A 10,444-nucleotide genomic window follows, 5' to 3' on the forward strand; every position below is an offset into this window, starting at 1 on the left:
GCTACAATAGAGGTGTGTAGACAGAAATAAGGGCTTTGGGGAAAGCTAACCGGAACACAGAAACAGAACTGAGCACAGGACAGGAGCCAGGGCTGAGTGGAAGAATTCCATTCAATAACATTTTTGAGCTCTAGCTACTGTGAGTCATGCTCCCTGCAAAGGGCTAGAGACATGAGCTTCTTAAGAAGCTCACCTAGGCCCTGACTGGTTTGGCTCAGTGGATAAAGCATCAGCCTGTGAACTCAAGGGTCCCAGGTTCAAATCCAGTCAAGGGCATGTACCTTGGTTGTGGGCACATCCCCAGTGTGGGGTGTGCAGGAGGCAGCTGATTGATGTTCCTCTCTCATCGATGTTTCTAACTCTCTATCCCTCTCCCTTCCTCTCTGTAAGAAATCAATAAAATATTTTTAAAAAAAGAAGCTCACCTAGGAGAAATCTTTAGGAAGTGCTCAGTAATTACTACCCACACACTGTGTTAGAAGTTCTCTGGTTGGCCCAAACAAACAGTGGTCTAAGGAAGGAACCCCACCGAGTTTATCAAGCTAATTCTTGGACATAAGCGTGTTGCTAGACCAAAGGAAATTGTAATCCATATATGCCATGTCTGCTTTGGAGAGGAAAACAAAACCTTTCCCTATCTTTTCCCCAGTGAAAATCTTTAATTTTTTTAAGGCCAAGTTTAAAGCATCCACTTTTCCACGATATCTTCCCCAACCAACTCAATCTCAAATCACCTCTCCTTTGCTTCTGTGAGTTTTAGGCATCCAGTCCCCTTATTTTTATTATTTGGTACTTTACACTTTTCCCCAGTGAAAAATTGTTCATATACCGTGTCTTCCTATTTCACTCAAATAAGTGTTATACACCCAAGTCAGGGAACAAGTCCTCAATTTCTGCAGTTTCAAATCCTGACCCGCTGTCCCCTTCAGCTGGGCCTACCTCCCCTCACTCATTGTCCTTTAACCCTCCCCACATTCAAATTCACATTTCTCTTTTTTTTAATCCCTGAGAAAGGTGTCCCTCATTCTGCTTAAAGATAACTTTCCATCATGTTCTGATTTTTACCTCTGTTCACTTTTCTCCAACAGCTAACTCCATCAATTACTCTTTTTCTTGTATCTGCAGTTTCTCTCTGCAGTTCTTATTCTCAGCCTATAAGATTCTGATCTCTCACCCTTAAAAGACTCTTCTCCAACTGCTGCCCCAACTCCCTCCATTTCTTACCCAAACTTATTAAAAGTATGTAGTCATTGTCCTCACTCTCTCCTTCCCCAGTTCCGCCTTGATGCACTCAGCCACCCTCACTAATTGTTCTCATACAGTTAGCAAAGTCTTCTCAAATGCTAAATCCAACTGACTCTTTTTCCTATCTTATTTGGCTTTTTTAAAATATATTTTTAATGATTTCAGAGAGAAAGGGAGAGGCAGGGAGAGAGAGAGAGAGAAACATCAATGGTGAGAGAGAATCATCTATTGGCTGCCTCCTGCACACCCCACCCTGGGGAATGAGCCCACAACCCAGGCATGTGAATCCCCAAGGTAACCTTCATTGGATAAATATTTATCAGCTCCTCACTATATCCTACGCTCCTTCCTAAGCCTACGAGTCAAACGGAAAGAAATTACCCCCAACCCCCAACAGTTTACAGTCTGGCAGAGAGGCTGAGTATAAGGTAAGGAGAGTGCAGAAGGGGCATCTCAGTCTCTTGGTTCCCATACTGAACCTTCCCATGCTCCCCTCCCCCTACAACAAAGTCTTCCCAATTCTTCATCACACACCCTATCCATGAATACATCCCCAATATTCTTATAAATATATGCATATATTTACTATTATTGGCTAATATCTCAACATAATAAGGTGAGATTTGTCATTATCTTTACTGGATATAAATCCACATTTCAAAGAATCTTCTGGATGGCTTCCAAAAAAATTACTTTGTAATAAAACTGATAAAGAGATTAAACATGAAGTAGGAAAAAATGCCAGCTCAAGGATGTGGAAAAAAGGGAACTTTAATACACTGTTGGCGGGAGTGTAAATTACAGCACTATCGAATACAGTATAGAGCATCGGTTCTCAACCTGTGGGTCGAGACCCCTTTGGGGGTCAAACGACCCTTTCACAGGGGTCGCCTAAGACCATCGGAAAACACATAGATAATTACATATTGTTTTTGTGATTAATCACTATGCTTTAATTATGTTCAATTTGTAACAATGAAAATACATCCTGCATATCAGATATTTACATTATGATTCATAATAGTAGCACAATTACAGTTATGAAGTAGCAACAAAAATAATTTTATGGTTAGGGGTCACCACAACATGAGGAACTGTATTAAAGGGTCGCGGCATTAGGAAGGTTGAGAACCACTGGTATAGAGATTTCTAAGAAATGTAAAAATAGAACTACCATATCATCCAGCAATTCGACTTCTTGGTATATATCTGAGGGAATGAAATCACTATCTCAAAGAGACACCTGCACCCCATGTTCATTGCATCATTAGTTACACTAGCCAAGACACAGAAACAACTTAAGTGTCCAGGGAAGGATTAATAAAGAAAATGTGGCATTATTCAGCCATAAAGAAGAAGAAAATTACACTATTTGTGACACCGTGGGTGAACCTGGAGGGCATTATGCTAAGTGAAATAGGTCAGACAGAGAAAGACAAATATGTCCGTTATACGTGGAATCTAAAAAGAAAGAAACAAAAACTAAACTCTCAAGGGCCTTCCATGGGTGTGTGGGTACAAACAAAGGTAAAAGAATGTTCCTCATAAAATAAGTAACAAAAGGATGTGTGTCACAGTTTGGGTACATGATGTCTAGACATTCATGGGCTCCATATTTATGTGCCCTATAAAACGTTACTGGGACTCAAGGGTAAAAGAACATTCCACAGACATTTGCCATGAGTCGGATCCATCAATCATTAAGTTACAAGAGACCCAAAGATAAAAGTAGCAAGGTCTCTGCTCTCTTAAAGCTCAAAATTTAAAGAGGGAAACAGAAACACATAAAAATTTCCAATACAGGCGGACTCTGAAAAGTGCTACAATATAACATCAAACAAGCTAGGGTACTGGCTAAGCTACTATAACAAAGAGTACCAAAATCGAGTGGTTTGAAGAAGAGAGTTTATTTCATTGTCATGTATTGTTTGATATGGAGATGTGGGGAAAGGAGGAATTGCCTGGTTTAAGTAATATTATGAAGATGGTAAAATTGGTCTTCTTGGCCCCAGTGCTCCCCGCCCCTCCCCCAAGTTATAATCCCTTCACAACCACCAGCATAAGTCTTCACTATCCTGACATGTCATTCCCAATTGCAGAATATACTTTCATAAAAACACTGAAATAGTCATTCACAGTAGGATGTAAATAAAAGGCTGAATGTGGTACCATTCCCTGGGCCTTCAACCTTTTGATTGATCACAACAGACTTAAAGACAATAGAATATATTTTGTCATGGAACTTTGGGCATCGTTAAGCAGTATTTGGGCTCAGATGAATCTGTGAGCCTTGAAATAAACCACTTATTCTTTTTTTAAATATATTTTCATTGATCTCAGAGAGGGAGAAGGATAGAGAGATAGAAACATCAATGATGAGAGAGAATCATTGATTGGCTGCTTCCTGCACGCCCCCTACTGGGGATTAAGCCTGCAACCCAGGCATGTGCCCTTGATCAGAATCGAACCTGGGATGATCCTTCAGTCCAAAGGTCGAAGCTATATCCACTGAGCCAAACCAGCTAGGGCTAAACCACCTATTCTTAAAACCCACCTAGAACAACGTTGACTGATAACTGTGTTGGTGAAATATATGAAGAATTTTTTAAATCTCGAATCTCAAAGGTAGACCTTCTCCCTACCCCCAACCAGCTTCACACACAGACACTGGAGATGAACTGACCATATACTTTGAGCATCACTCTAACAGATCTTGAACTAGTAAAGAAAATTTCTCTGTGAGGCTAATTGAATCAGAAGATTAGGCCAGTAGAACTTTCCCATGTCTGTGCTAAAACAATCATTTCAACAAAATATTTTTCCATGAACTTTAGGTAACTTTTGCCTCATCTTAAAATGTCTGACCATTCTTACACAGGAGGAGGTAGACTTGGGAATACTATTGATCATCATGGAATTACTGTGCCCTTGGCAATTAGTTTGATTTCCAAAGGAGGAAAACTAAATAGAGTTCTTGTCATCCTCTTACAACTTACTATTGTTCATTGTGATTATCTTTAATCGTGTGATCATTTTTATTTTGTAACAGAGTGAAATGCTCTGGTTCCATCTAGTTCAAGTCTGCGCTGTTCTCAGGGCCTTCAGGCTAATAGCTCAGCTTTAGACATGCTAATCATTACAGGAATTCTGCTTGGGGCTTGAGTCCTTCCCATTTTCCCATCCTTGACCTAAAAGAAGCCTACTCTGTACTTTCTTAAGATGGATTTGAAGAACCACTAGGGTCTCATCTTCTTAGTTGCCACCTTCTCGATCAATAAAGCTTTCCTTACTCCAAACTCTGACATTTTTACTTCTGGACATTGGAAGCATTGGGAACATGGAGATTGGACTGGTAACAATTCTTTCTCTCACACCCTTGTACTCCATTTACTTCTTAAATGGCACTCCCATCAAGTTCTAAGATTAAGTTGCTTATTGTTCAGGTAAAAGTACTCATGGATTCTAAATTATTACATTTTCTCCATGACACTGAAACAGGAATTTTTAGGGGTGAAAAATAGAAAATTTTAGAAATTAAGGGGACCATGGAAGAAACACAGGGCTGCAGAGCAGCAGAAGGTATAGTTCCATCGAATAGGGGAGCTGAAAAGCTGCAACAGGTACATTTCCATAGAACGAGGGAGCTGAGAACAGCAGGTCTATATTTACAAAATAAAGGGAAGGAAGCCCAAAGGGAACAGGAAAACAATAAGGAAGGAGGGGAGGAAAACCTCACATGTCCCAGTGAGGTTCCACCTTTGAGCTCAGAAGTTACTATAGTCCAGTCCAAGGAAATAGTGACCAATCAGAGGGGATATCAAGGCACAAAGACCTACAGCCTTTGTAAACCATGGAAACAAGGACTCGGCGGGACCCTTTCCCCCTCCCCACGTGGGAGTCTGTCCTGTGGGACTCTTTCCCCCTCCCCACGTGGGAGTCTGTGCTGTGAGATTCTTTCCCCTTCCCTACGTGGGAGCCTGTACTTGTTCTTCAATAAACTTCCACCTTTGCTATACCACCTTCCATCTGTGGATTCATTCTTCAACTCCTATGGACAAAGAGCCCAGAAACCAGTCTATCCAGGGGAAGCCCGCGTGTTCCAGTCCAAAAATTCCGCTTCAACATGTTAGTATAAAACCACCAATTTAGAATTTGACCCCAAATAACACCGAAGAACTGTTTTGTTAATATACTCTCTCACCACAGTTTATCACAAAATATTCTGAGTGACCCAAATTAGTCTGTAACTCAGTTAAATTCCTGTTCTAAAATCCTCTAGTTTATATGAGTTATACCCAAAATAACAATCTGCTTTTCAACATTTATAATAGCATAACACTGTTTTCCACATCACACTGGTTTCGAAAAGTATGTGATATGAAGCTGACTCAGAACATTTTCAGCGGCTTAGGCTTTGTATTTCTCAAAAAAAATTTCTTTTTCTTTACTTCATACCCAAATCACAGGTCATTTATATGCAGAAATTGCTTCTGTACTATTTACTCATGACAATTCAAAGGAAGTTCTTGAATACCATCTTTTTTTAAAATTGTTGACACTATTATAGATATCCCCCATTTTTCCTCTTTGCCCACCTCCACCCAGCCCCCAACCCCCTTACCATCTTGTTAATTCATATGTAACCTTTATCATATCTATAACTAATTAGTAAACAACCTCACATTTTCAATCATTTTACTTTGAAACATACCATATTTATTCACCTCCATAAAATCCTGAACAACAAAAAAATAACTTTCAGAAGAAGTTGGGAATAAAATTGTTGGTCTAATTATAAAACCAAAATATTTGAAGTTTGATTTTAAATATTTTAATTAGAAGGGGAAAAGCAGTTTTAAGAGGAGCTTGCCATAATTAGCTAATTTATATTAATAATAATCTTTGCCCCCTTCATATGCAAAATAAATTTTGAAAAAAGAATGACCTTTGTTCTACCAAATCTTAACGAATGAAAGCATATTGCTTTATTTGACCATTTAAGGCCCATAATAATTTTTAAAATTCAACAATTCCTAGACACATTTAACAATGTCTTAATTCTTTGTAGTCTGTTCTGTAAATACACACACACATCGGTTTTTTCCTAAAGCTTTTTTAAATGGTTACTTTCTAGTTTCACTAGAAGTGAAAAGTGTAAAATTCTATTCCTACCACAAGGTGTCAGTCCATGGTAATTTAATCTTCAAAGGGCTTTAACATTACCTTGTGGAAAGTCAATGACTACAAGAAACAAACCAAAAAAGCCATAAACATTAAAGCAAGAACAGTCCCAGGCACCCTTTCTATGAGTAAAGGACAATCAGGGAAAATGCGGTGAGCATTTATTTCCTTTGCTTTTTCCAATCAGACTAGTTCTGGGAATATCGTACACCAAATCCCCAGATGTTGCAAGCAGGCCTGACATTCTCCCTGAGGCTGGGGCCAACCGAGAGTTCTCCACACCCCTCATATTTTAAAAACAACCTAAAACAGTGGTCAGCAAACTCATTAGTCAACAGAGCCAAATATCAACAGAGCCAAATATCAAGAGTACAACGATTGAAATTTCTTTTGAGAGCCAAATTTTTAAAACTGAAACTATATAGGTAGGTACATTGTTATTAACTTAATTAGGGTACTCCTAAGCTGGCCTTTGCTAAAAACGTCCTCAATCTGAGGGGTCGACCTCAGCGAACGTACCCTCACTTCTTCTAATGCCACTTCTTTTTTTAATATATTTTTATTGATTTTTTACAGAGAGAAAGGGAGAGAGATAGAGAGTCAGAAACATCGATGAGAGAGAAACATCGACCAGCCGCCTCCTGCACACCTCCCACTGGGGATGTGCCCGCAACCAAGGTACATGCCCTTGACCGGAATCAAACCTGGGACCCTTCAGTTCGCAGACCGATGCTCTATCCACTGAGCCAAACCGGTCTTGGCATAATGCCACTTCTTCAAAATAGACTCGCCCAGGCCGAAAACCGACTTCTGCGCATGGGCCACGAAGTTTCAATCGCACTGGACATGTGCGTCCACACGTGGTATTTTGTGGAAGAGCCACACTCAAGGGGCCAAAGAGCCGCATGTGGCTCTCGAGCCGCGGTTTGCCGACCACTGACCTAAAATGTAACTGACAGTGAGGCAGGATAGTGAGAAGCTAGGAAAATTCATGGGGAAGTGAAATATGGGTCCTGAGACAGGAAAATTAGACAAGGCCAAACAATTTGGACAACTTACAGCCAGCTTGTGAATGGAAAGACCTTATCTTTCCCAACTAAGGACACTTGAAAGCAAATGATTTATATCCTCCCTGCCCTATCCATAGAATACAGAGCTTAAATCACCCTGGTCTGGGAAATAGAGAACAAAGACCCAGTTAATGCCACATGTGCCAGCCAAACCCAAGAGCTGACAAAGTCGGGAAACAAATAACAAAAACCATAAAGCCAGACAGACCTAAGATAAAAGCAAAACAGACCAAATATAATCCACAACTCCCCTATATGCTCATTTTGATGCATCTGCATATTAAACACACACCTGGAAAGCTAATGCATATTCTGCAGAAACCCTGCCCTAAGATTCACACCTGCAAAAAACTAAATAAAATAAAAGGAATATAAAGCTCTCAGGATAAAGAAGGCTCCCTAGAGCACGCCCGTCCCCTTCTTGGGCATGAACTTTTTATTTTTTCCTAAACTCTAAAGGTTCCCACGAGACTGGCAAACAGGGGAGCAATGGGCAGCGGCAGCCCAGCCCAGGCTCACCCCCATCCTGTCTCCAGGGCCCCCTTGTTCTCTGGCTTCCCAGGGAGCTGAAGCCGCCCCCCTTGCTCATTTCTAGCACTGACCTTCCTTCCCGGGGAGCTCACAGCAGCCCTGTCCTGGCTCACTTCTTCCTGTGACGTTTCTAGGAGCCAAAGCAGAGCACTGCCTGGGCTCTCCGGCTGCTGCTCCTCCCCTAAGTCCTTCCGGCCGCACTGCCCCAGCTGTAACCAATGTTCTCTCACAGTCACCTGGGCTCAGCTGTGAAATCTTTTCCGCAGGGAATCAAGAGCCCACACACTCCAGGCCGGAGGCAGGCTGCTCCAAAGGGCCCTGTCCAGTAACAGCAGCAGCTCTGCTTTAGGTTTGGGGTGCTGGGTTAGGAGATGAGAGGGTGAAGGGAAGGACTAAACCTGGGGTTTAAGGGCTTAGTCAGCTAGGGGATGGGGTGTGAGGTTTATGGGTACAAGATTTGGACAGCTGAAGGGGGAAGTCACTCTCAGAGACTTGGATTCAGGTTCCTCAACTGTGCATAGCAGCCACTTCACAGAGCTGCTGCGGAGCTTAACAGGAGCCAGCTGGGGGGTTAGCAGTGGGGGAGCTGCACCTGCACATCTCCTCCCCACCTCCTTTCCACCTCCTTTCAGCGCCAAGCGGATTCACAGCTCAATTACAGAGCAATCTACCTGAGCGACCACTGAGGGACAGCTGAGCAGGCGTGTGACACCCAAGGATTGACAGAAGCAGCTTCACCGTGACTGCAAAGAAGGGCGGAGACGCCACGAGGGCTGAGAAGCCAGTGGGTTATCTTGCCTGCAAAAGTCCCCCCCACCCCCCGCTGAGGAGCATGGGGTCTCAGCCCCATGCCAGAACCCCCAAATCAGAGCACCACAGCCGGGATAAAGAGCCTGCATAGCATCTGGCCTCGAAAATCAGTGGGGACTGTGTCTGCTGGGAAGAGGAGAGAGTCTGCTAGAATCCCAGGCGCCCTCCTAAAGGCACTCACCTGGGCTCTGGTAGAGGACAGGCGACTTGGGCATACAGAACCATAAGGAGGCGATCTGGGTAGCAAGGTTCTGAGGAGAGATCTGGAGGGTTGGCTACTGAGGTCCCTGAGTCCACATCCCACCCCACCCTCAGGCACTGGCTCCCAGGGTTGGGCACTCCTGTTCTCACAGCACCAGCTGGGGGGGGGGGGTGCACCAACCCTGTCACCCTGTCCTCCAAATACCACCCTGCCAGGTCCATCCCACACAAAGGACTGTTGGCTTCACCCAACAGGGACCTGAGGTGCACTCTTTTTCTTACGAAGCTACAGAAAGACTCTCAGAGGCCACTGAACTGTGTGGTTAGGCAGGCGCCGCCCCCAACAGAAGACTCCCTTGTCAGGGTCCCTGGCCCGCGCAGTGGAGGCGGTGCAGCGAAGGGGAGCTATGCAGCTTGCTCCCCTCCCCAGGGCTAGCGCCACCCGCCAGGGAGGGCTGCCTTGACCTGCATTCCCAAATCCCGCTGGCCCCATCCTGCTGAGCTCAGTCCCGCGGGGGTAAGGGGATGCAGCTCAGAACTGGAACCTTTGGGGCAACTGCCTTGGAGCCTCCAGTCAGGGTCCCTGTGCAGCTCGCAGAGATGGAGACGCTAGCAGGGACTGAGGGGAAAGGCTCTGGACTAGGGCCACATTCTCCATTCTCCCCATCCAGTGCCTGACCACCAGCCCCCAAGTAGGGGACCCACTAGCCCTGTCCTCCTGAGCTGGCCGCCCTGCTCTACTGAGCTGGAGCCTTGTGGAAGCGTGAGTGGGGCACAGCCAGCCTGGGTCGTGGGAGGGATAAAAAGCTGTGGTGCCCTGGTCGGTGTGGTTCAGTGGACAGAGCATCAGCCCAAGCACCAAACGGTGGCAGGTTCACTTCCTGTTGAAGGGAACATACCTGGGTTGCAGGTGCAAGAGGCAACCAATCCATGTGCCTCTCTCTCACTGATGTTTCTCTCTTTCTCTCTCCCTCTCTCCTCATTGCCTTCCACTCTCTAAACATCAATGCAAAAAATATCATCAGGTGAGGATAACAAACAAAAGCTGTGGTACATTTACACGATGGAATACTACTTGGTCCTTAAAAATAAAAAAAGGAAAACTTACCTTTTGTAACAGCATGGATGGATCTGGATGTTATTATGCTAAGTGAAATAAGCCAGTAAGAGAAAGACAAATACCATATAACCTCACTTATATGTGGAATCCAATGAACAAAATAAACAAAGACAAAATAGAAACAGAGGCATGGATACATGGAACCAACCGACCGCTGTCAGAGGGCAGCAGGGTTGAGGGACTGAATGAAAGTGAAGGAATTAAGAAAAAAAATCCATAATAACACATAGACACAGACACCAGTGAGGTGATAGCGGAGGGAAAGGGTGGCCGCGGTGATGGATGA

This window comes from Myotis lucifugus, unplaced genomic scaffold (genome assembly GCF_000147115.1).
Source record: "Myotis lucifugus unplaced genomic scaffold, Myoluc2.0 scaffold_15, whole genome shotgun sequence".
Taxonomy (NCBI): Eukaryota; Metazoa; Chordata; class Mammalia; order Chiroptera; family Vespertilionidae; genus Myotis; species Myotis lucifugus.